Source organism: Lepidothrix coronata, unplaced genomic scaffold (genome assembly GCF_001604755.1).
Source record: "Lepidothrix coronata isolate B3197 unplaced genomic scaffold, Lepidothrix_coronata-1.0 Scaffold10, whole genome shotgun sequence".
In the NCBI taxonomy this organism is placed as follows: Eukaryota; Metazoa; Chordata; class Aves; order Passeriformes; family Pipridae; genus Lepidothrix; species Lepidothrix coronata.
This window is the reverse complement of record NW_016690190.1, coordinates 8,645,879-8,672,611: the sequence shown is the minus strand read 5'-3', so window position 1 is coordinate 8,672,611 and position 26,733 is coordinate 8,645,879. Positions and strand designations below refer to the sequence as shown.

Here is a 26,733-nt window from a genome sequence, read left to right as displayed (position 1 = left end):
GGTTGCCAGAGAAGCTGTGGATTCCCCATCAGTGGCAGTGTTCAAGGTCAGGCTGGATGGAGTTGTGAGGAAACTGGTCTAGTGAAAGATGTCCCTGCCCGTGGCAGGGAGTTGGAACTAGATGATCTTTAAGGTTCTTTCCAACCCAAACCATTCCATGATTTTTCTAACAGCATTACTCTAACGTTTGCCAACATTCTTTCCATGTTGCAAAGCTTGGTAGCCATGGCTGGTACAAAGATATTTAAGTCATCACAACTCCTGCTGAAGAAATTAATTTTAAAAATCCAAATCGTTTCTAACTAAGAGTGCTAACTTTGAAACTTCTGGATGGTTCAGAAATTTGGTCTTGGTTTCAAGGTGGTCATGGTTCCAGACTGTTCTAGAATGGAGAGAAACAGACTAAAATCAGTTAATATTTGGATAGTTTGAGAGTATATGTAAGACAAAAATGTTTGCTTCCAGCTCTAATGTAGTTAGTCTAGAACTTGTTTACTACTGTGTGGAGATACCATACTGAAGAAAATGCAGAGCTGTAAATACAAGTAGTTGTGATTGATGGGAAGAGATTTAAGCTGCTTCTCAAAGTTATGTGGTAGAGCTGTTGCCTTTCAGTTTAGTTCCTCCCTTCAGGAGTTTCATGGTCCCCATATACCAACCTCAGCTCTAGAAGAAGTTGGATCTATTTGAAATGGACAATGGCTGCAAGTGTGATGCCTTTCTCAAGAGACAGCATCAAATATTATGTTTTATTCTTAAATAATAATTGTTTAAAAGAATAATGCAGCTGGTTATAACTTGCATAAAAGCTTATTTGAGGGACATTGTGTGGGATAAAGCATGAAGAACTGAGATCTGGCAAGGTCTTGAGTCTTGGAAATGCTGCTGCATTTGATATTTAGTCCTCTAAGTAGTCAGGGTAAGGAGTATATGTGGGGAACAATAAGAATAATAAAAAGGGCTGGAACTTTAAATAAACAAATATCTGCCTTTGAATATGAAGCACCCGGAGGCTTATGTGTTTCATAATCAGCAAAATAAACATACATGGGGGGGTGTGTGGAAATCCACCTACTCTTAAAATGTACTTTTGATATTCATACTCCCAAAAAGTTGTTTCGGTGAGATGAACATAGTTATGTGGAATAGCTTTTGTCAGGGATAAGAGAACAAGCCCAGAAATATGACCTGACAGGGAAGGTTCTGACAGGATATTTTCAAGAGGTACTTGTGCTAACCTGTCCTTCCTTGCTGGTGCAAAAATGTGGTGTATGCAGGCCAGTCTCTTTTTCCTCTGCTGAAATCTAATTTTTGGAGACTGGGAGAGAACAGTTTTTATATCTTTGATCTCGAACTGTCCATAATGTAACAGGTCTAGTCATCATCCTTACATCTGAGTCTCATCTGATGTCAGGAGTTGATCATTCACCATACTAACAGCTCCTAACTTGCACGGCTGTTGGTGGGAAGCAGGGCACTGATCAGCTGGTAGGCTGTTTGATGGGAGAGGAATGGGTATGTCCAGTGTTACTATGTGATTCCACCTTCCTCCTGCCCCACCACTCTGTGCTGAGGGACGTATTTGATGAGCTCATGTGATCTCCATGGTTGTGTTATGTGAATTGAAACTGTGTCTGTACCTGCCTGTTGTTGAAAAGAAGCCATCCCTCCTTTTGCTTCCTCTCGCTTTGTGTACCTTCCTTTCCCTTTCTCGCTTTGAAGCACCCAGAATGCTCTGAACTTCAAACTGAGTAGGAGAAGGGTCTGTCTTCTGTCATTCTATCTTATTCTGGAGTCTCAGAGTCTGTCACAGGTGCTCAAGAGCGGCAGATGTATCTTGCTTCTAGAAACCAGCACCTCTGTGTGTGTAAAACATGCCTTTGGCAAGAAATGCCAGATAGCTTGTTTTGAACAGCAACAAGCCCTAATTCAGATGTTTCCTGCTTCAGAGAGCTTATTTGCAAATGACATCGCTCTCCTCATAACCTTCACTTAGTATCCTTTAGTCTAAAAATAATTACTGCTTGTGCGAGATTTCAAGGACTAATACTTGGCTTATTTTCAGCAGGAGGCCGACAGGTTTTTTAAGATTGATTTGTGTAATAGTTTATAAACAAAAAATTTTGACTGGACAATGGAACGCTCAAAACCTGGCCCTTAGTAAACTGTTTATATTTTGCATATTTCAACACACATATTATTGTTCTTAAAGAGCATAAATATTCATGTGGTTTCCTCTCTGTCCCTTTAGGCCATTATTTTCTGGGTCAAGAATTGGTCAAGAGAGCATGTAAGGTACTACAAATTGAGACATACTCGTGTGCCAGTTATCTTTAGGTCCTTGAGGCAGCAGTAGTGAAACACACCTTTTTGCTCTGGGTGTTTTCCTTTTCCCTTCAGAATCTGTTCAGGACCAAGCCATTCCTGTCTTGTTGCTGTATGCTGATCAAACAGTTTTGTTTTCAGTGCCTAAATGGCTTCAGAAATTAGACTTGAAAGGCTTATGTGTTTCCCTCATTTTGTTTTGTTCTGTCAAGGTTAGCAACACATCAGCTGTGGAGAGAAGGAGTTCCAGGTTTGTAGCACAGCAGCTTTGAAGAGAGCAGGTCTGTGAGTGAGCACTGCTTGGAGAGGCCTCTCAGCAGAGCAGTTAAAAAGGTGCTTGTGCAGCATGATTCATCTTAAGAGCTACAATACAGGAGAATGCAGGTAATTGTAGCTTCCCCTCTTTATAACACCCAAGGCTTATCTCTGAGTGCCTAAGGTGCATCAGCAAAGAGGAATCTTGCTGTGGTAACCTCTAGGAACCCTGTTGTGGATGCAGGTCCTGCTGTGCCTGACACTCCCAGGGAAGGGGCTGCCTTTACCTGGTGCATTTGTAGAGCTCAGTGTGTGACCAGATGCTGTGGCAAAAAGCTCAACCTGCAGAACAGCAGAGTGCACAGACTGTCTGACACTTGAGTGTTCTTAAGAACATGACAGAACCTTTTGGATTTTTGGGTTGTGGTTTGTTTTTTGGTTTTGGTTTGGTTTTTTTAATTGTCCTTAGTCTTTCTCCCCATGCCATCTTTGGAAAATAGTGAGGCAGCTGTGTAGCCTTGTGATTGAAGATTGTGAGAGAGGAATCAGAGATGCTGCCATGGAAAAAACTATTTAAAGGCTGATAAAAGCAGTTACCATTAGTAGACTTTTAATATTCTAATATTGGATCAAACAGAACTAGTAGATTGGCGAGGTGTTGAAGCAGCACCTTTTTGGTCACATTCTCCATGTAGTGAAACTTGTCACAGGTTCTGTCCATAACAAGCTGGAGTTTTGGTATTAACCTGAGCTGGGACAGTTGACAAAAGTCTGACAAGGAGTGTTGTGCAGTTCACGTGGCTGTGGAGTCTTGATAAATGGCTGGTTGGCAGACTCTGTTGCTGTAGCAAGGGTGGAGGCTGTCAGCTCTGTGGTGTTGCCTGTTCCTTTGCACTTCAGGGTGGTGGTAACTGGATCTGAAAGTGGTATTTTTTTTGCGGTCTTTTTAGTTGCTGGGTTTTTGGGTTTTTTTTTATGTTCTGTGGGGTTTTTTGTTACTATTTGGCCAGTGATCTGCAGTATGATGGCAAGAAGTCTTGTAGTGTTTTCCAAGGCTTGCCTAACCCTAGGAGCCAGAATTGTTCTGTCTGCCTGATGCTAAATTCTTTTCTCCCGCCCCTTATTGTTCAATCCTCACTAAACAAGCTGTTTGAAGAGCAGAGTTTGACCATGTTAGTAATCTCAAGATCATGAAGATAAAATCTTAAGTGAAGTTGTCAATCAACAAAGGGATTAAAGAATGTATTCTAAAATCTGCTGGGGTAATAGAAAATTCTGAATATTCAAGAGGAGGAAAGGCATGTCAAGGCGAAGAAAGGAGAGTAGTTTCTAGAGGCTTAAAGATGACTGTAAAAGCATATTTACTAGTTGTTCTGTTTTTCTAGGGGAATAACAGCTGCCACAGTTAAAGAAGGTTCCATTTCAAGAATTTCCCGTATTCACGGGTTACAAGGCGACTTGGCATAGCCAACAGTCAACATGTGGAGCACTTCAGTTTAGGGTCATCAGTTCAAACACAGCCCTGGTCAGCAGTGGAAGAAAGCTGTTGCCACAGGAGGTTTTTTAATGAAGTGAGCTGGCAATCTGTCAGGCTCTTAGGGCATGGCTTTCTGCAAAACGACCATAAATGGTACTTGCAAATAAACTTGGAGTCAAAGAATTAAGCAGGTGTCAATGATAATCCAAAGAAATGAAGTAGGCATACAGGGCATTGAACACTCGTGCTTGTACAGATGATAAATGGAGTGTTTATACATTCCTTTATGAACTTCAAATAAGAAAAAACAGTCAGTGAAGTGGTGAGAAGCTTCTGACTACATCATCTACATTTTCACTGTCCAGATAAAAATAGAAACCCATAATGGTAACACTGCTGGATAGGCTGGGCCCCAGTAAAGCTGTGCTTTCATGGTCAGAATAGGCAGTCCTTGAGTTCCTTTTGACTTCACTCACCTTTTTCTGTGCACCAAACTACCACTTTTTTGCAGTGGCTTTTTCGGAGTCCTGTCTAGTTGTGACACTTGTATGTGCTGTTCCTTGGAGGTGCTGTTCTGCTGTGGCAAGATTGAGGCTGACTTTCCCAGAGTCAGAAGCCAAGTGCTTAATTCCTGGGGAAAACTAAAGTCTTCCTCTGTTGTCCTCTTAGGAGCTTTGCGTGGAACATCCTTGCCCTTCCACCTACCCTCAGAGGGAAGGATGAGATGGTGTCACTTCTTTCTACCTCCCGTTACCATTGTTTGGGGTTTGGTTTAATGATTTGCCTGAGCAGCTGAGGAAGTTGTCTTAGTGTGGTGCAGCATTTGTAAACACAACATTTGTACTGCAATTTTCTTGTTGTCTTCTCCGGCCCACTCAGTCTTTTTCCACCTCCCCCCACATGCATGGTCTAAGCCAAGCTAGACAGCTCTATTCATGCAAACCTAGTTATTCCTTAGGGAAGAAACAACAAATGAAAGTAACTGACCCTGAAGCTTCTTACTGAGAATAGCAATGCTAAAAGCTGTTCTGCCTGGAGATGTGAACTTAAAATAGGTCTCAAAACAAAATTGCTTTTTTGTCTTTTCCTTTTCTATCCCAGTCTTGCCACACTGTGGTCAGAAATCCTTCTTTTAAAAAGTTTATGACAGTTTTGGATATTTTCTTTGACTGAAATCAAAGTCTACTCTGACATGAAATCATCTGCTTTAGGGAGAGAGAACCAACTGCCACATCACCAGGGTTCTGTCTGCCCACCACCCCTGGGTGTGTGTGACAGGGAGAAAGAATGATAGTACTCAGTTTGTGCTGAAGACTCTGTATGTGCTCGAAGAATTTCAGCTTAGAGTCTCGTGGCTGCTATTATGATTTTACCTGATCCACCCTTGCCCTTCAAAACACAGATGAGATTCCTGCTTTCCACCTGCACCTCTTTCACTCGCTGCCAAGGAGTGCATAGTTTAATGGATGAGCTGAACTCTGCCTGTCCTGCCTTGGTTGTAGGTGGTGACGTAAGTGTGCATAATTGAAATGCATCGATTTCCCTGGAGTGCAGAATTGAAAAGCAGGAGGTTGGCCAGCAGGATATGTGCTCTTGTGCTAGAGTATGAGTGAAGTAAGGGAGCAAAAATGCTGGAGCAGCTTGCTTTGCTTTGCTGCACCACGTAAGTGACAGCAGCCTCAGTTGAGAATTCAAGAATTGCTTGGAAATGGCCAAATTTTGTGTTGTAATCAAATAGACCTCATGATGAAGGCTTTGTGGAGGTTGTTGTAGCTCTCCTTTAAAATGGTGGCAAGCTGGCAAAAAGTGCAGATTAAAGAAGTGGGGGTTAAAGACTTGAGACTGAACACAAACTGAATGACACCAATTGAAATTATCTTATCCTTATTGCCTTATCTTGTCCAGCACTTTTTTCCAGTAATCTCTCGTCTTGCTGCTCTGAAGAGTAAATAGATTTTATAGTGAGCACAGTATGTGCTTTCCTGGTCACAGGATTGTTTCCAATTAAACTTGTCTTCCTGTTTCTCTAAACCTTCTCCCTTCTGGATCTTGGCTGCACTTGTTACCTGTATAACTCAGATTTCATGATGCCACATGAAAATCCCTGCTGATTCGAAAAAAAATAAGATCTAAGCTGGGTTGTTCAGCTTAATCATAACCCTTTAGAGATTGTGGAGAACTGTGTATTTTGGCTCTGGGAAGAAAGATGAAAAATTATTGTAGAAATGGTAGTTGTTCAAGCTGTGGTTGCTTTTTGCCTGCTTAGGCGAGGTTTAATTAGCTGCTTCCTTGAAAACATATAATAATTGTGATATCTTTAGCTGCTTTGTGGTACAACTTCACCCCATGAAAGACAGAACTTCACCAATTGTTTACGTTTTCCTGAACAAAACATATTCCAGGAGAATAGGCATGCTCTGGAGCTCTGCTCTTTGTGCAGCTTGCTAGCTGAAGATGGTAAGTCAGAAAGGCTTACGAGGTGAATAAAAGGAATTTCTGGAAATTAGATTTTTTGGACCATATTTTTGATTCAGAGCCATATTGGTAGCTCACACCTTTTTCTTTTGTTGAGAGGAACTCTCTATGTAAATAAAGTATGGAAGCTTCTGAAGTGTTGCTCTGAATTCTTAGATAATTAGATGAGAACACTTTAAATAGAGCAGGATCCAGAACCTAAAGCTTGATCTTTTGAAAGTTACAATACACCCAATGTGTTGTTTGTCACTACAGATGGGCAGTGAAACTGTCTCCTTTGTATGCTTGCTCCTTTTTTTTTTTTTTTCCTGTGCTTACCTCTACCTCTCCATCTGAAATTCGTGCATGGAAACATGCCCATCAGTTGTCACAGATTCTCTATGTTCCCTGTGTCAGGATTCCAAAAGAAACAGGATCAAGATTATCATTTTGTCATGCTCCAGAGCTGTGTGGAAGAGGGCTTGAGGGAGAATGTCTTTGGACAGTCATGAGAAGTCTCAGGTGCTGACCTGTGAACTCAGTGAGATAAGTGTGTTTTGTCAGGCACCCAACCAAGAGCTCTGAGAACATTTGTGGAGAGTGTGACAAATATTGCATTTCAAATGTTCTATCTTTAAACATCAAACATTATGGTAATTTACATCCCACGAGCTTATTACCCTTTCACAAAAATAAATCTCTGGATATTTGTATAATTTTCTTGCAAAATTATAGGCAACATAATCTAGACAGCTAAGGCTTATTCCTCCTGTTATATTTTTAAAATAGTCTAATTTTAAGTTACTTGAACAACAGACTTCCATAACTTCCCTTGAGTGTGCCAAGTTGATAATAGAGCAAACATTGAGTTTGACTCTATTCCACGGCACTCCTGAGGAGGGTATGAGCTTTTCTTTACTGCTTTGTCACAGTTCCTGATGGCAGCCCTTTGGACTGCCCTGATTGATGTTCCTCCAGTTTTTTTTGGGAGCTAGTTAGCTGTAGCCTTAAAAAGTCAGATTAAGATCCTGGAAGAAAATTCTGCTTAGTATGCAGCTCCTATGAGGGCAAGAAAAAGGCAGTGATAAATCTACAGGTTTTTAAAACTGAAGTTAAATATGGGGATATTTAAAAGAGCAATTGGAGCCCTTCTTAAAGGGGTAAGCAAGATGAAATATGACTGCATTTTTAAAAAGGCGTTTCCTTAAAGCGTCCTGAGGACCTAAACTTAGTGGTAGATCCAGACAAATAATTTTTATTCTTTCTTTGACAGTAAGCAGGCTGAGTGTTCTTGGCTTTGCTTATGCAACTTCTAGTTAAACTTAGTGGTACTGCAACTAAAAAAAAAAAAAAAAAAAAAGGGAACTTTTTCCCCCAGACATGTTGTCATACTGAGATGATTGGAACTGCAGAATTTTTTAAAATACTGACATAAATATTTTCCTCTGCCAAGACCTTGTTGATTTTTAGGTTTTTTGTGTTTTTTTTTTTTTTCAACCTTTCACTGACTTTGAAAACTGAGGGTGAGATGATTACGTTTATTGCAGCCTCTGCCCTAAGGTGTAACAATATCTACATCTTCATCATTTGCATAAAACAGCTGAAAATCCCACAGTTGCCTAAGGGATCAATCCCATCTCACGCAAAGCTTGTGTTTCTTTTCCTCTTCACTTCTCTTGTGATAGCTGTGCCATGTGAGGAGTCGGATCACATCTCTGACCTGACTGAAGAGGCTGCTCGTGTTTGGTTAGGCCAGAGAGGTGCCAGCATGGCCTTCAACTGAAACTCATTTCCAAAATCAGGGGAAAGGGAATCAAATACCTTTCAGTGGTAGCATGAATAGATATCCTAAATAAATAAATTTAAGCGAAGATGGACCCATATGCTTGGAGATCCTGGCTGCGTCTGCTATTACACCCTCTAATTATGCATTAACAGGAAGGTTGTGTGGCTGGGTTTGTGACCACAGAAGTGCTGTTGTTCCTTTCTGCATTCTCATTAAGAACTTAATAATACTGTCTGATATGATTTAATAAACCCAGTGAAACCACAGGACTGGAAGAGAAAGTTGTAAAATTCAGGAACTGGTTTTGATGAACAAGAATGTTGTCTTTGGCCTTTTTGAAGGCAAAAATGTCTGTTAGCACTTCTGTTTTGCACACAGGTACTGAATTTTCTCTTGATCATGTTTGGCTGAGATTGCATTTTAAAATGCTCAATTTTAAGAAATGTATGCTACAGTGATCTGAATAAATTTTGAAATTTAGAATGAAAACATATCAAGAAGTAAAAGAAAAAAGCTTAAGAGATTGTGTTCTTTGTTCTCACAGCACTATAAATGTAGGAAAAGCGTAACATTTAATTCTTCCGAGATATATTTACAGAGTTCAGCGTAGCTCACTTGCTGGTGATGGATAACAGAGCTTTCCCTCTGGAATCTCTAGTGCCATTCCAGAGCAGTTCTTGGTGACTGAAATAGTCTCAGAAGCTTACAAAGCAAGCAGCAGATTTTGGAAGATTTCTCTGTCCCTGTCCTAGGAACTGTTCCCTATATTGTTCTTGGCAATTTTAAATGGAAAGATAGTACTGCAAGGAGACCCTTCTTGAAGGGTCTCTTCACTGCATCTAAAGAAAGAGAGGAAAAAAGCCCCACCAACTGTGGCTTTTCCTGCTCATTCTGTTTGTGGCAGATTCAGACCTCAAAGCAACTAAAACCACTTTGGTTGCATTATCTCAGAACATCATATCACAATTATTATTAGGTATGCCAAGATATGTTTAACTCTTTCAATTAATTTTTTAGTGTTTTTAATATCGTCTAAACAAACCTACACTGCCTTTTCTTTCATTAAACAGTGAACTGGAGAGCTCAAGGAAGCATTTAAGTAATTAATTTATTTGAACTTAGCAATGTTAAGGAAGCAAGTCTTAAAATTAGGCACTTTTATTCCTGCCAAAACCTTAATGCCCTGTTCAAAGGTTGGTGTTTGAAATGGGCCTTGAAGAATTGAATTTTAAGGATTGTAGGAGCAGGAGAGTGTAATAATTTGTATTATGTCTCCTTGGGATGTGCTTTTTATTTACTACTGGAGGAGCCAGGTTAGTTCACATAAAATCTGGAATACTCAGTAATTTCAAAACGGCACTTGTGCAGATTTCTCTCTTTAAATGAAAACAAGCTTGATTTTAAAAACAGGGTCTTTGACTTTCCTTTTTATGCAAAGGGAAGGATGTAAATATAGGTATCAAAAGCAGAAGAAACTCAGTGAATACTTCTGCAATAAGTAGTTGACCTCTTTAGGCTAAAGACTTGATTCAGGTATTGGCTAGAAGTTGTTGTTTTGGATATTTTCTGCCAAGTTTCAGCATAAATTCCCAAGTTTATGAACAATTCTGCACTGTAACAGTGTATGGCAATGTTGTAGCTGAATTTTAGCCTTGCATCCCTACCTGGGCTGCCTGCTGTGAGAAGGGAGGCACTGATCCTGTGCACTAAGGACAGTAGAAAAGGTTTCTCATTTTCAGTGCTTGTGGTATTCATGTCTAGACTAAACCCTTTCTAAGTCTAGACTGAACGTTTTTTCCCTGTAAAAGGCTTAGTGCTACTTTCCCTGGTTGCCAGAGGATTTGAGTGGCGATAGTTGTTTTCTAAATACTCATATATACTTTTTTTTTTTTTTGTTAACAAAAGTTCTTTTTAGTCTAAACTTGTGACTGGAGGACTTCAGTGTTGGATTTGCAGGGCTTGCAATTAGTTTCAGGCCAGTTAATGAAAGCAATGCTCAATCTTTCCTAGGCCTTACCCCTTTATAGGTGCTGAGATGATTAACTTCACTTTTAGACTGCTTGGCAGGAACATACTCCCAGCTTTGACCTGATAATCTTTTCAAATCCTGTCTCCAGACCCTCCTGTTAGGGGATGAGGAAAGGAAGACGGACCCTGGGCATAAGAGGACTGACCTGCTAGAGGTTCTTCAGTCCCACATCCACGTGTGTAATAGATTTCCACTAAACAAGGCCTTTTTCTAAATCTTTGTAGGTTCAATCCGCTCTGCTGGTTTCTTAACCTGTCTTCCCCCATAACTGACTTTTTTCTTTTTCTTGCAGGATCACTTGTTTTTCCAAGTACTTGTAAGTAACTACCATAAACTGACACTAGAAACAGCTTCTCATCCCAGAGGTGAACCTTATTTTATTGAGTTCTTCATATATCAGAATTAAAATGGCAATCCTGCAAGAACTAAAGCCTCTTGATTGCACCAAAACTGAACCAGGAGTCTTTGGATTCTTCAGATATCTACTGTTTTAAATCATGTTGGCACATTGCAAGTCATCCAAAATGTGGTTTTGTAAAGGCAAAGGCAGATAACTTAAAATTCAAGTGGTAAATTTTTTATTCTTCTCTGTACATCAGTGTTACCTTTCCTCACAGCCTTGTAACAGTGACAATACAGGATAAGAGAATAATCTCTGCTTTGAACTATCTATTTAAAACGTTGTGGTTTGGTTGCCAGCTGAAAAACTATTCCTTTGTGGCCCCACTGCCAGGAATTGCACTCTGCCCTCAGAAAATATGACATGGATTTTATTTATTTATTTATTTATTTATTTTGCTATTAGGTGTAAATATCTTTTTTGATGTCATTAGGTGGCACTTCCGTAAGGCACCTTGTAAGAAACTCACATGTTCTGGGTCAGCATCTGGACCAATGCGACACTCAATCACTTCTGGAGGTTCTCTTCAGTGTTATTTTTATTATTCTGCCAGTGCTTGTTTACTGCAAATTCAGATGTCACCAAACTTGACCAGTTAGAACTATTTTCAAGGAGAGAAGAGACAGATTGTTTGAACCCTTGGGCTTAGGTATTGCCCTTGTTTAGAAAGTAGAATGTAAAATGGGATTCACAGCTACAGTGCCATCTACTAGAGAAGTTTCATGTGTTATTGTGTTATCTGCATGGGTTAAGCTTTCTTTTGTTTAATGTTCCATGAGGCCTGGGAATAAACACTTCAGTTTGTTTCAGGGTAAGGAGGAAATCTGAGGATCTTATGAGTTTCACGAATATAGGGGAAAAAGTGACTTGCTGCTTTTGGCTCTCTTGACTTTACCTTTTAGGGTGATGTGTGCTGGGACTTGAGTATCTATCCTCTCTTGCATTGCTTGGTTACATAAAAATTAATTTGCCTGGAAGTTATATATGCAGGTCTGTCTGTTGCAAGAGATATTATGTTAGGTTTAAAGCATCCCTTGTGACTCCATCCTTGGAGATACTGAAAACCTGACTGGGCACAGTCCTGAGTAACCTGTTCTAGCTGACTCTGCTTTGAGCAGTAGGATCAAACTAAGCAATCTCCAGAGGTCTTTTCCAGCCTTAATTATTCTGTGGTATTGTGACTCTCAATTTCTTAGTTTGGCCCACTCCTCAAATTAGAGTTTTAAACAAGGTAGATTGGTGGACTTCCCTAATCAACAGCCAAATCAAGTTTCCTAACTGAGAAAAGGAAATATGGATGTCTTTCCCCAGAAATGATCTTACTTCTTCTGCAGCCAAATGATGATCTGATGAAAGCTAATGGCATGGCAGCCCTTCAATTTAATCCTAGCAGGCTCACCTTAGCACTAACTCTTGTTAAGTGTAGCCTAGATGGGACAGACGAGTTTTCCTTTGTATGCACATGCTGTTTTTCCACGAATGGATTTTAACTACTTGTGTTCAGTGAAGGAAGCCAGAAAGGGAGCAGGCTGGAAGCTTCTCTATGCTGCATCCTGTCTGTAGAAAAGGTGGCTGAGAGAGTGAAGCCTGGACACTCCAGTCACAAAGCATCTTTGCCTTTCTGTGAAAGGAAGGCTGATCTTCTTCACTTCAGTTGGTCATTCGTCCTTGCAGCATGGTGTGTCTGTGGAGGTCCCACCCAACACCTTTTAGGCTGACCTGAGGTAGGACTGAAATAGATGTGGGCGCAGGTTGTGTGCGTGATGTTTAGCTGTTAGGTGGAAATCAAACCCACCTTTGGTAATGGATTGTTTGTTTGCAAGTGTTTTGCATCCACATTTGCCTTGCTGCAGCTGGCTGTTGCAGTGTTGTAAGCTTCTCTCACAGGTTCCCTACGCTGCTTTCAATTCTTCCAGGGAAAGCAGCATTTAATAGCAAGGTACCCATCTTGTTGGCCATTTTGATTAGGTGTTGCCTGGCTATAAATTTGCTTACATAAGCTCATGTTAATGTAGCATGTGGTATAACTAATAAAATAGCTCTGTGCTACGAGTGAACTGCCATGTCCCCTGGAGTGGAGGAACATGGGAGTCTAATGCTTAGATCCAGACACACAGAGGCTGGAAGTGCTCTGAGTCCGTGGAGAAGTGTGTGGGTACCACTGGTGTTCTCTCCTGTGTGTCTTGTGAGTTACTGAAGTACCTAAATGTTGTGTAACCTTAACGTTACTCCTGCAGCCTATACAGAGATGAGCTCTGAGACCTGCAATGCAAAACACTGGCAGACTGTTTTCTCCAAAACTAAGCATTATGATGGGCATAGGGGCACTTGGAAACTAGAGAAGGGACCACCCCTTGTAGCCAGTGAACAATACTGTATTATGCTTGTCAAGGACATTTCATTACAGCTGGATACTGTGAACTTGCTGCTTTGTTCTGTTTCTCGAAGATATTACCACATCTTAATCTATGGCTGCTTAGAAACGTGCCAGCAACTTTGGACTGAAGTCATAGACATGTCTAAGTACTGATCTTTCTGTTAAACTTGAGACCCTGCTGATCTGCTTAATGGCTGTATTACTGCCAGATCTGAGGAGTTAGGCAGGGGACTAATGAAAGTGAAGTTACTGTTGCATAGCATATGTGGAAAAGGGAGAGCCAAGCTTGTTCAATATCAGATTAGAGCAATCCTGAATCAACCACAGTGTTGGGGTATTTGAGATATTTTTAAGAGCAATTCAAAGACACAAAATATTTTTTCTTCTTTCGGTATAATGGACTCCTGGGCAGTAAAATATGTGCTCAGAGCACTAGAAAGTACTTATCTCTTAAATTTCCCTTATGTAATTTGGTGACCTGATTATACTCATATAGCTTGTAGTCATCTCACATGCCTTTATTAGCTGTGGGGACACAGATGTGGCATAAATTGCCTAAAGTGTTTCTTCCCATAGTATAGCTATGCCTTTGGGGGAATACAACATTCAAATTTCATTTTCCAAAGTAAACAACATGCAGTAGTGTACCAACAGCTTTTATTATGCTGCTTCTGTACCTTGGTGCACTACCAAAAACACAGTTTCCTTGAAATTAGATGAACTTCTTTCCTGCCTTTCCAAACCACTATTCTGTTAGCAGCACTGTTTCTGTCAGCCCTATGAACACAGGCAAAATTCTGGAAGTCTGTTGCCACCTTCAGCTTTCAAGGCTGTAATTCTTTAAAATAGAGGAAGAAGCGAAATTTCACCCATCCTGCCAAGGAAATGGAGTTTCAAATGACTCGAGTCACCTCCCTCACACTTCTTCCCACCCCTCACAACATGTGTCAGTGAGAGGACAGAGGGTTACAGAAATGGCTACAGTATCAGCTGGTTTCACAGAAATTAATCTTTATGCAGCAAAAGGCCTTGAAAGCTGGTAACTCTGTGCAGCATTATGAATCCTCAATGAAGCTGTTTTGCTTTGCATACATGTTTGTAAACATAGTTAAGAGCATGTGACTCTGACTTGGCACATCAGTTGTGCATATATTGCCATGTCTGCATCTGTACAGTAATATCAAAGCACTGGACGAGTTTGGAGGTAAATCTTTGGATGTAGTCTGTTCCTTTTCAGTCTCAGAGAACTGTATTCTCTTAATAAACTTTGCATTTAATTGCCTCGGGCTCTTCTTTTTGGGGAGTGCTATACAACCCCATTTCCCTCATTTCAAAACCCAATGCCCTTTTTCTACCACTGCCAGAGGTGTTCTATTTATCGTGTTGATTAAAATGGGTTAGAAGCAGGGGAGGTGGGAAAGGGTGATCGCAAGTTCTTTGTTAGTTTTACTGACCCGACAGCCCAAGGGAAGCTTCCACATGAAGCTCTATCTGTCTCCAGGCCAGTGGCATTAACATTGCTCTTTTCTGGAGATACTGCTGCATTCAAACTATGATATTTGTTTCTTTCACAACCAGATCAGATGGGTTTCTGATGGCCTTAGCACTCTGTCTCATCCTACTTCTGTTGCTCTGGTGCTTGAGGTCAGTCCGTTTCCCATGGAGGATTTTTTGATTCTCTGCAAGGAAGCAGAGAATCTACTGTACCCAGAAGAAATCCATTCAGATATAAACACGAGGCACTTCTCTGCTAATGAATGCAGAGAAGTGTGAAGAATTAATAGCTCTATATTGGGGATCATATATTTACTGAATTCATCATACTTGCATCACATATATGTAAAAGGCTACTTATTACTGGTGCTGTTCAATTGGGAAAATGAGTGAGGCTTGGATTTGAGATGAGTACTGCACTTCTGAGCATCTTCCTTGGGAACAGAAAGTACCAAATTGTGTTTAAAAGATGAAGGAACTAGTTTTTGGGGGTAAGGTTCTTGTTCTTGCTCTTGAAGGGTCAGGAGTGTGATGCTGCTCCTTTGAGACCAACTCTGCCTTTACATTGATATTCTGGAGAAAGAACTAGAATTTATAGGATACACATGAAGTGAATTTCAATATTGTAAAAACAAGAATGAGACAGTCTGATCTCCTTTCATTTGAAAAAGAACAAGAGAGGAGAAATGGTGATCCCTGTGACCAATGAGTACCTTGACATGACCTTCCTATCTTTCAAAACCCAAACCCCCACCCCATACCCAGCAATATGCAGTTCTTTTCCTTGGGAAGCCTAGGAAAAGAGAGCCTCTCTTAGTCCAGGAGAGCTTGATTTGACCTTAGCATAACGAAGATCAAGAGGGGATGTGGCATTGTCTATAAATATATGTGGGAAGGGAGGAAAAGCTAATGCATAGGTCAGCATCATTACAGGAACAGAGAGGTGTAAACTTGGCCTGGAAATTAAAAGAAAGCTATTGATCATAAAAGCCACTGGCTCAGGAAGAAACATCTGAGGTGATAACAGGGATGGAACATAAAGCATTATTAATCTCAGTTGCCACTGTAGTAAGGCTAGGAAATTGCCTGGTTCTATCAGCCTCAGATCCTTCTGTCTGCCTCTTGGTCTTCCAAATAAGTATGTCCAAGTTATTCCCTATAATTACAAAACATAATTCAGAAGTTCCTGCATAAGTTGCATGCCCCGTTGGTGGTGTCAGCCAGGGAAGGGAAATGAACTTTCAGAATGGCAATGACCTTAACAACATACTTTAATTTTTGGTCAGCCAGGCAATTGGACCAGATGATCATTGTAGGGCTCTTCCAACTGAAATAATCTATTCTATTCTAGAAAATAAACAGATGTTACAGAAATAAAAGGTTAAAAGCAAACATTACTTATTAATTGTGACCCCTCCCATGTATTTGAAGATCCAAGTGTCAAAGAGTTTTCTAGACTGACCCATGGAATAGGAAATTTTTCATTACAGTTAGTTAGTTAGGGTTGGACTCGATGATCTCGGAATTCTTTTCCAACCCAGTTGATTCTGTGATTCGATGATTGTATCTTTCTGGGTCCATGGAGAAAAGGCTACTTGTGAGAATTTCTGGGGTGTGTGTATGGGAAAGGACAGAGGAATGGAGAGAGTAGACACATGGATTTTACTGGTAGCTTTCACTGTAATCAGAAACAAGTTCTTTACATTTCTCAATCCTCAAATTCGTGAAAACCAAGTCTTTTTAACAGCAGCATTTGCTTCTGTTGGTATTCATGTATTTACCACTAGTTTGTGCTAAATTATTTACCAGTGAGCAGCTGGATGGAAGGTAGTTTCCAGATGTTGAAGGCCCCAGGATGTTCTGTGCAGTTAACACTGTGGTCTGATGCACAGGAGCACCATATGGATTTCCAGGAAAGCAGCTACTGTCGTGCTACGGTTCTGCCACCACTCTTGGTAATTCCCACTTTATTGAGCTGTGCCCTGCTACCAGTCCATTCTGGCTGACTGAACCTGAAAGCAGCAACTGGATGAAGCTGAAGAAATGAATTCTTAATTTCAGTATTTTATTTCTGAAGGAGAGCTTGTCAGTCTGATCCCAAAATTACCTGCCTCTGGATAAGCCAGCAGCAGCCTGTTGGTATTGTCCCTGAGAAAGTCACAGGTAACCCTTCTCCTTGCTGCATTAAAAGCACTTCTGGCTAATGCTCAAACACCAGATGGAGGATGGTGTTCTGAAATAAGAGATTACGGAGTTTTTTCAGTTTGAGGCCAAGGTCCAGAACTGAATCATCTGCCAGTAGAAATGCTGGAATGCCCTACGAGACAAATCCCAACCTGTGAGCAGCACAAGTAGCAAAGCAGTGCATCGGGCCTGTGGAACCACTCTGTGCTCACTGAGAACTTTGCCTGTTAAGGAGCTGCACACAGATCTCTTGCACAAAAGGGGTTTGTAAGTCCCTTGGGGAGGGCTCTCAGACCTGCCTTAAGCAAAGGGGATGCTCGTGCCCCCTTACAGAGCAGCTTTCTCTGCCAGATAGCTCTGAGATTCAGCTTGAGAATATCTGCCTCAGACCCCCAGATATCCTTGCAGAGGAATGGCCCTTATCCAAAGGAGGATGGAATTAAAAAGACTAGACAGAAAAGTCCTTGAGGATGAAAGACAAAGAGAGAAGCTTTTATGTGTCCTTGCTCCTAGGAACAAATTCTGCTGAATGTCATCCTTACACTTTGGTTGGATTAAATCTCTGACTAATTCGTACCAAGTCTTTTCATGTCCCCACCAGTGCAGCTGTATTTGAGCAGACTAGTGATGTCTGGAAGTGATGATGATGACTGCCATCTTATTTCAGAAGCTGCTTGCCAAAGCCTCAGGGAGAGGAGAGTAAATCACAAACCCACCTCCACCTCTTTCCTCTAACTGATTTCCTAACAGATTTTTGCTTGAGGCACTGAGCTTGGCATGGTCTTTGCTGAGAGAGGCATCTCCTGTGGGTTCAGGGGATTGCTGTCTGGCCAATTGAAACTGCTTCAGCATTTATTGAGAGTCAAATGTCCAGCCAAGCAGGGAAGGTGCTGCCTGGTTACTATTTTTAACCTATGTAACAATATGTGCAATTGATATTAACTGATATCCAGAGCTGAAAGTTCAGTGTTATGAGTTTTGGTTCCACCATCCTCTACCTACAAACTGGATTACTTTTCAAGGCTTTGATACAATTTATAGCGTGAGAAAATGTAACCTCCTTATTCTGTCTGTTTGTCAAAACTGAGCCAAAATGTTGGGACAGGTTATTTGCTTACAATACATTCCTGTCTCCAGGTAAGAGCTTTCCTTGTACCTGTGAGGAAAATGAGCGATGGGAAGCATTAGACACACCAGATTGTGTAACAGAGATGAATTTTCATTAAGCTGCTAGATTTGATCAGTTGTCATTTGACAATGTTAGTTGTTAGTTGCTAAGGATTGGATTTTGCTTTGCTTTCTTACCTGAGGATCGTGGAGTCTGCCAGAGTGCAAAGGGTGGGTATTCTTATCTGGAAAAGAGGAAAGATTTACGTGAGTAAATTTATTGAGGGTTAATACTAAACTAAGTTTAAGATACTGTCAAATTAAGAACTCCAAAATGCAACTACAGTATAAGAGAGTGCTTTGAGGAAAGGCTAGGATAGAGATTTTTGGTTTTTCTATCAGAATAAAGTCATGTCCACAGGAATGCACCCTGGGAGAGGTTATAGTGGAGTTTTGTGGGACCTGTGGAATAGACCTCAACTAAATAATCTAATTTATGAAATAAAAGTTATAGGATTATTGTGTGTATGTTAATATGTGTGTTTTGTATCTGTGATCTAACGAATTTGGATTTAGCATTGTGTCTGTTGAACATATTCAGGATTTTTTCTGTTGTCTAGAAGCCCCAGAACTTACCAGTGTAACAAATAAGTTCTACCATGAAAACTAGGTGTAACTCCTTAGTGAATATGACAAAAAAAGATAATTCAAACCATGATGGAAACTAGTCTCCTTCAGGTTCCTTTCAAATCCTGCTTTGTGCCCTGTTCAGACTCTGTTCAGGCAGTAGTGCTCTGGCTGAGGCGTGTAATTCTCTACCTCTGAAAAGTGAAATTAAACTGCTTAATTCTATATTATGCTCTAACATAGTGACTAATGTGGGAGGATAGCACTGCCTGAGGATCATCAAGAAACAGCCTGATCTAACCTGGATCGAGTTCGTTGTCGTTGCTATTTCTGATTTTAGATGTTCAGAGAGACTGCACAGCACACATTTTCATGCATGACTTTGAAGGAGAAAGGAAGGCCGGGGGAGTGGTTTGAGCTACACGAGCAGGGTACACCCATGAGTGGTTATAAACACACAGTGGGATTTTCTCTGGCAGCGGTGAAGCTTGAGGGAGTCGGCCTGCTGGTGGAGCCTGGGTCTGCTGGCCATGCACAGGATAGCTGGGATGGACAGTAGGGGTAGATTACAGGGACAAGAGGCTGGTGCTGAGTAAGGTGCTGGTCCTCATCTGCACACGAGGCTTTAGGAGGCTGTTCCTGGTTGGATTTTTCTTGTTAAGGGAAATGAGGTGGCAGTTTTGGAGGTCTGGGTTTTAGGTCCAATTTTTTTAAGTTTTTTTTTGAGCTCTGCCTGTGTATTTACCTGGTAATTATAACAGGTAAGGTTACACCCATGGGTTGTAGCATGGTCTCAAGTCCTTCCTGGACTTGTCCTAGAATAAAGCTTGGGATCTGTTTTGCTTTTAGAGTATAGCAGTCTCAAAATAAAGTGGTTTGTGGGTTGGAGAGATCTTTATAGCTCTTTTATTCAAATGTCTGTTGACTTAGCTTTCTTGGTTCCCAAAAGATTCTTGCAAGACCTGTATTAGGAAAAGCATTCCAAAATTTTGAAGTTCCCTGCTTTCTATATTCAGCCTTCCTCTACAGAAAAAGGTTACACATTCATTAAATAATTTGTTTGAACTGCTCTGTGCAGTGTACTCGATTTGTGATGCCATGCCTAGTTGACTGTATGTGAAGGGTGGAATTAGGAATATTTTAATCCTGTTTTCTAACTCCCTTGTCCTCCACCACTTCCTTTGAGGAAGTGCCTGCCTCTTTTGCACACCCATAACAGTTGAGAGTTGGAAGCAGCACAAATAAAACTTGCTTTCCCATGTTCATTTTTTAATGTCTTTAACTGGAATATTTGTTCTTTGTTTTGGGAGAGTCTAGATTTGCCAAACCACTGAGGAGTGAGCCTTGAAGTTTAATGTCCAGGCAGCCATCTGCTGTGATTAAAATAAATGCTGGCACAAAAGACCAGTCTTTGAACTTGCTTCTGAGGTGCTAAGATGTTTCTCCTGACCCAAATGAGGGTGGCTTTGGTAAATTCAGCCTGGTCTGGACCCTGTGATTCTAAGTGACTAGTAATTTTGACCTGTGTAAGGGAGAATTAGGTAATAAAAAGGAGAACTGAAGCATGTAAGTGGAGACAAGTGCACAAAGTAGAAAGCAAGCACATACTACATTAGGTGCTAGACATTTTAATTTTTCAGATCTCCTGAACCTTTTTACATGCTCATTAAAAAATGGTAATTTTTTTCCTTCTGTCACTTGCAGGTTAAATGGTTCTATTTGTCTCTTTGTTCCTGCTGATTATCTTTCCTGCTTTGTGATAACTTTTGTGATTATTGCAGTCTGTGTTTTGGTACCAGGTTCTGACAGATAGAAGCCTTCACTTACGTAAATTTTTACAAATGCGTTTGTGTGCGTTTCCTTAGAGAATTTCTTTTATGAGATTTTTTTTTTTTCCTAAATAGAAATACAGGCTCTATTTGTTTTCTCCCTGTGCCATGGAATGGCTTGGGGTGATCAGTGTGCTGCTAGGATGTGGAGACCTCAGAGGACTTGGCTCACTGGGCTGCAGGGGTCGTTATAGTGTGTTTGTAGCCTCTAGTCTTCTGCTCAGAATTTCTAATTGGGGCAGAACAGTGTTCTTCTAATGTTCATTAAATCCTTCCTGAAAACTGATCTTTCTTGAGGTATATGTAGTATGTTGGCTTGGTAAAATGAATGGATCCATCTTCTATATGGTGTCAAAAGCTGCTATGTCCTGCTGTGCTAAGGTGACTGCTTTGTTTTGTCCCCATTTGAAGTCATAAAGTTTTGTTAAAGTGTCATTCCAGGCATTTCTTAGAGACTTTTTTTATATATAAGAGCCTTCCTTGGGTTATTAGACAGCATTTGCAGAATTCTGGGGAAGTCCAGCTTGTAAAACTGGGTGGGAACTAACTTTAGGACGGATTTCTATGTTGATATGTAGCATCAGGAACAGTTTCAAAGCACTTCAATTGAGGGAACGACATCCAAACCTCTTGCTCCGTTGAATGGTGGAGTGAGAAGCCTTCACATGTTTCAGCTGGTAGTGAAGTCACCTTCCCTCACCTCAGAAGTGGAGTATGTGTGGCTCATCAGAAATGCCCCTGCTCTGACTGCCCCCAGGTGTGGGGGGTGGTCTTTGTGGAGATGCTTGTAGGCTGAGGGCTCCCTATACTGAAACAGATGGATTTATGGTCTGGGGACTTGTGTTTTCTCAGGAGGATTTGTGGGAGATGCGTGGCTTTCACCATCCAGGTAACAAGCGGAGCCTTTGCTGCCATATGTCATCTGATTTGGGGAGGCCAGTAAAAGAAGTGTTGCTCACGTATCTTGCTGCATTAATGGCCACTCTCCAAAAAGTTTGCCGTGAGAGTTTTGATTCTAGTGGGATGTAGTACTTTTTAACGTTGGAATAAAAGTGTGTTTACTTTGAGAAATAAATTTTCTTTTGCTGCTCATGTGGTTCTTCACAGTGACAGTTCAAAGGCATAAAGAATGTCCCCAGCTTCCCAAACACAGCTGGTGAGTTGGTGCTGGATGAGGAGGAATCACTGCACTGGTCACCCAATGTCAAGGTCTGTGCTGTGAGAGATCTACCTAGTACGTGGCAGTGTCAGGCATTTAAACTATTCATTCTTCTTGAAGCTTGCCTTAAAATTTGACACTTATCCAGATTGCCTACTGTTATTCCCTTATCATCCTATAAGGGAGGAGATACCTCTTCCTTGGTATAATTTCCTTTTTTTTCCATCCAGAGAAGAGAGATTATCTGTTTCTTGATCTTTTTCTTTATTTTAGTGTTCATTCAGTGTAGGGACTGCTGTGATCAAAGAGTTGTGTATGACAGAGCAGCAGCAAAGTATGTTTTTTGAATTCATGTAGATAAAAGGTTGTATTTTGTAGGTCAAATGCTTTCAGGAGTCACGTTGTGGCACATAAGAAATGGTTAGTAACAAGCAATGTACACATTTTGCTTCTGTACCTTGCTATGAGTTTGGGAACCAAAATATTTTCAGTAACTGCTTCTGTATTTGTATGTTTCCATGTTCTTGGATATAATTTGCATTTCCTTTCAAATCATTACTCGGTTGAGTTTTTCATGACATGAGAATTCTATGAACTATTTGTGTATGTGCTAAGAACAGGTTCTTGTATTTTCAACCAAGTTCATATTTGGTTTCTCTTTTCCCACTTCTGGCCTAGCTTGGGAAAGAGGGTGGACAGGAAAGGTGGAGACCCAAAAGACTCACTCCTATGTGGTGGGCAGAAGCCCACCAAATTAGGTTCGATAAATGTTTTCAAACACAAACATCTTTTTGACAGCATATTTGCTTGAGTCTTGATTTTTATGAACAGGAGCAGATCCAAATACCATCTTAAAGCATACTGTGGACAGTGCTGACATGCCCCTTTTCCATCTGGTGTAAAAGGGAAGCTGTAAACAATGGCAACCACGCCTTTGTCCTCCTGCTTTCCCATTCTCTGTCTGCATAATATAGAGCTAAAATAGTTGCCAGTTTTGGCTTTAGCTTTTCTTGTCAAAATTGTCCTCTTTTTGCCATCTGTTCCACAGTCTTGCCACTGCCCTAAAGCTGCACTTTTTGATACCTGTGAGCACTGAAAAAGTCAGGAACATATTGTAGCAAAGTCTACTCCTTTTAGCTGAAAGGAAAATAAATTAAATCTTGGAAATGAAAACAGAGCTCTTTCATTTGTTGGAATAGATTTTTTAGTGTTGTTTCCTAAAGAAGGCAGGCTTACGGGATTGAGCTGTTTGTCCATCTGCTTTTCAGTTCATCCTTAATAACTTTTGAACAATTTCATCCAGATTTGACGAGGAATAAAAGTCTCAAAGGTAATTGCTTTCCAACAAGAAAACTGGAGGCTGGGTGGAGGAGAGAGACAAAAATAGGTGTCCCCACTGTCTGCAGCATGAGCTTAACAATAATCTGTTCTTAGGCTTTTGCTAGCCAAGTTGCAAGTGTGTCCTGGCCTCCTGGGTACTGCAGTAATCTCCAGTCTCCAGAGCATGTTACTGAGTCTCACTTAGGCAGAAACTGAGGGGCCATGAAAGGGAGACAGGGGCATAGGGAATGTTGCTGGGGAACTGGGAGTTTTAGGGAAAGGATGAAATCAATGGAAATTGGGGCTGTTGGAGCTCTAAGTAGTTTTATGATAGATGGACCAAACTCGCTTTCAGATTCTGTATGGTACTACTACGCCTTCTTGATCTCTGACTTCTCAGAGATGTGTCTGCCAAGGGTGCATCTGTGGTGCTTGCCAGGCTGTGAAATAACCCAAATGTAAGAAAGGATTTACATTGTGCTCAGAGAAACTCAGCATTCTGAAGTGCAGCTGGGCAGCTACTTAGGCAAATGTTTTATTCACTCCTGTTTTAGGCTAGACAGAACAAGCCGTGAATGTAGATTGAATTAACTCAATAGTTTCTGATGGGGGAAAAAAAAAACAGGAGAAGGTTGCTGAAAAATACATTCCCATAATACTTTGGTTTTTTCCAGGCTCAAGTCACTGTTTGAATGAGCACTTCTAACAAAATTAGGATGGAAAAAGAAGGGTTGGTGTCTCCTATAATGGGTGTGTTTATTTGCCTGGAACATGCGAGCCCTGCATTTGCAACACTTGCTGCAGAACTTCAGTTTGTACAACCAAATTCATGATGTGTAGCTTCTGCAGAATCTCTCTTCTCTCTTATCTTTCAGCAGAAGTAGGGCACTGGGCTTTCTTTCCCGTGTACGCACTTGGTAAAATATTCATATTCCTGCATCCGTGGTGACTGTGGGGAGGAACCACCACCTGGAATTATTCATTACCTGCATCTCTGTTTTTCATTGGTTTGTTTTGTCCTGGGCGAGTGCTGGAGATCCTGAGAGTACTTTCAGCTGTGAGTCAGTGACAACCTCATGCTATTATTGTAAATAGCAACATGAACGCTGTTCTTGCATGCGTTTTTCCACGGGCTTTGTCTTCCTCGCCCAACACTGCAGCCAAGGAATTCACAGAGCTTCTGAGTCAGCAATCAGCTGCCTCGAGACAAAACATGCAGGATACTGCAGACTTGCAGAGCAGCCGGCAAGGCGTACGAATACCCTGGAAACCTGGCAAATAATTCTTGCCTGCCCTTGCTTTCCTCCTGTAATTTCCATGTTCTCTGACGTGTTGCTGGCGGGTTCCAAGGCCTATGGGTGTTTACATCAGGAATGCAGAGTTCTAGGGAGTGACTTACCGTGGTGACTGAAGCCTTGGTGTTTGACCTGTGGGCATAACTGACTTCCCAGCCTGTGTGGAACGGGATGTCGGCAGAGCTGCTGTGCTAACGTGTCACTTGGGATTTGCTGTCTGAAATGACCTGCTGTCTGCAGGTTTGTCTCCTGGCTTGGCCAACCTTGAACACAATGCAGTAAGTTCTTAGAATTACAATAGTTTGAGTTTTAATTTTGGGATCTTCCTGAGCAGTGCAGAACTGGTGCTGCCTTACTCCTCTGGTGAAAAGGTACAGGAGAAGGAAGATTAAGAAGTGATTCCCTATGCTGTCCTTACATCTGGATATGTCAGTAGTGGACTGTGGACTCAGAGACCTAAATTGTGACTCTGCTTAATTTAGTTCATGTAACTTCTACTATTCTTTCTTAAGAAGTCTCAATGACCCAAAGCACTGCTGTAAAGTGAGTGTTTGGGTGGTAGAGTGGGGTGCAAGAGGCGGGGGGAACGTAAGAGAATAGCATTCAGCTTGGGAGGTTGTGCTAACTAATGAGGCATGTGACTTTAGGCTGTTGGTATTTTATTGTGCTCATGTTACACAGACACACTGAAACTACTCCTTCAGTGTTAGAGGTGTTTTGTTGGAGTTCATTATAATATTCTTCTTGATAACAGAAGAGGAGACACAGGCTTTCTGTACGTAACAGGGTCACAAGAGCTGGAGAGGGACTTTTTACAACAGCATGTAGTGATAAGACAAGGGGGATGGCTTCAAACTGTAAGAGGGCAGGTTTAGATGGCATATTGGGAAGAAATTCTCCCCTGTGATGGTTCTGAGGCACTGGAGCATGTTGCCCGGAGAAGTAGTGGATGCCCCATCCCTGGCAGTGTTCAAGGCCAGGCTCTGAGCAACCTGATGTATTGGAAAGTGTCCCTGCCCATGGCAAGGGAGTTGAAACTAGATGATCTTTAAGGTCCCTTCCAACCCCAACCATGCTGTGATTCTATGACTTAGACTGTGCAGTAATGCAATGGTTTCCCTGAAGCACAAGCCTGGAGCGGGTTTCCAGCTTCACAACAGTGAAGTTGAGATTAAAAATAAGGAAAGCAGTTCTATCCAGCTTAGTGAGCAGTACTGATATGGGCATGGCATCACCATAAGCCAGTTAGAAAAACAGCTTCATGTATACTGAGCCTTCTGAGACAATTGTCCTAATAAAGTTAGAATCGCATTCTGCAGTATAACCCATTGTTGTACTGTGGCTTCTCTAGGAAATTTTATTTTTAAAAACATCAATTTCTGGCTGTAAGTAAAGGTTTTCACCTCTCCTTTGCTATTTCTGAACATAAACAATAAATACCATGTTAGGCTGAAAAGCAGGAGTGCCCAAATAAACTGCTGCAGAGCTGTCATACGGGAGGGGAAGAGACATGAGCTGTAATGTTTGACTTGGCTTCCTGTCTGTTGGAAGCAGGAAAAGAGCTGGTGAGAAACTAAAAAGTTTTATTCGAGTCCACATATTTCCTTTTTTACTTTAATACCCTTTGCAAAAAAACCAAAGGACAAAAAGCACCTCAGAAATGCCTTTACTTCCATAGTTCCTGCATACGTTCCCATGCTGCCTTCCTATCTGAAGGCAAACAGAACTATTATTTCTTAGAGAGCAGGGTAATCTAGTCTATGTATGTACTTAGTATTATGTATAAAACAAAAAAAAAAGGTTTATTGTATAAAAAAAGAGAGAGGAGAAGAGAAAATATCTATTCTTTAAACAAAATCTCTAATTGTGAGCCAAACAATTAATTCTGTAAGTCTGCAGGCTGCTTCTGAGGGATCCCAGAAAGGCAACTAAGAGTAGCAGAGCTCATGAGAGCATGTGTAATCTGCCTCAGCAGATTAAACTAGACTCCAACTACCCCCTAAAGTTTTGTATGGGCCTGCATATCAAAAGAAGTTGAAACCCACAGAATAGAGGAATTAGTATGAGACTCTTACAAGGGTCATATACCAGCCATGTTTCGCTCTTATACTGCTCACCTACTGACAGAAATAAGGCATAGGCCTTAGGTAAGGGGAATGTTTACAGTGCTTGATGCAACACAGACAGGCTTTCTTTTTTTCAGTCTTGACATCTTAAGCAATTGATTGCTTTTAGCAGGTTTGACTTCTTTTTAGGATCACAGCAGCCATCACTGTACAAAACCCGGTCTTTGCAAGACTATGTGCTATGCCCTCCTCTTTCCTCTTCTCTATTTATCATGAGCATGTCTTTTTAGAATGAAAGAACCAAAGCTTATTTTACTGATGCAGTACCAACTCTTGAAGTACTTTGTGGCAGCAATATCTTTAAGACCAGCACATAACTATTCCTGTGCTGTTACACAGTGACTGCGACATCAGTAGGTCTGCATCTTTTGTTTTCACAACCTCTTCCAGGCATCATGTAACATCTGCCAGTTTACTTGTGATTTCTCTGCTGTTCGTTTGAAATGAGTTTTGGTGAAACTTCCAGGGCACCGGCTCAGGTTAAAGTAT

General features: G+C 41.1%; 1 protein-coding gene across 6 annotated transcripts in view; it reads left to right on the top strand.

Annotated features, from left to right (window-relative positions):
• The window catches only part of MICAL3 (microtubule associated monooxygenase, calponin and LIM domain containing 3), a 168,015-nt gene that overhangs the window by 30,854 nt on the left and 110,428 nt on the right, over window positions 1-26,733 (top strand). The gene's annotated exons all lie outside the window — the stretch shown is intronic.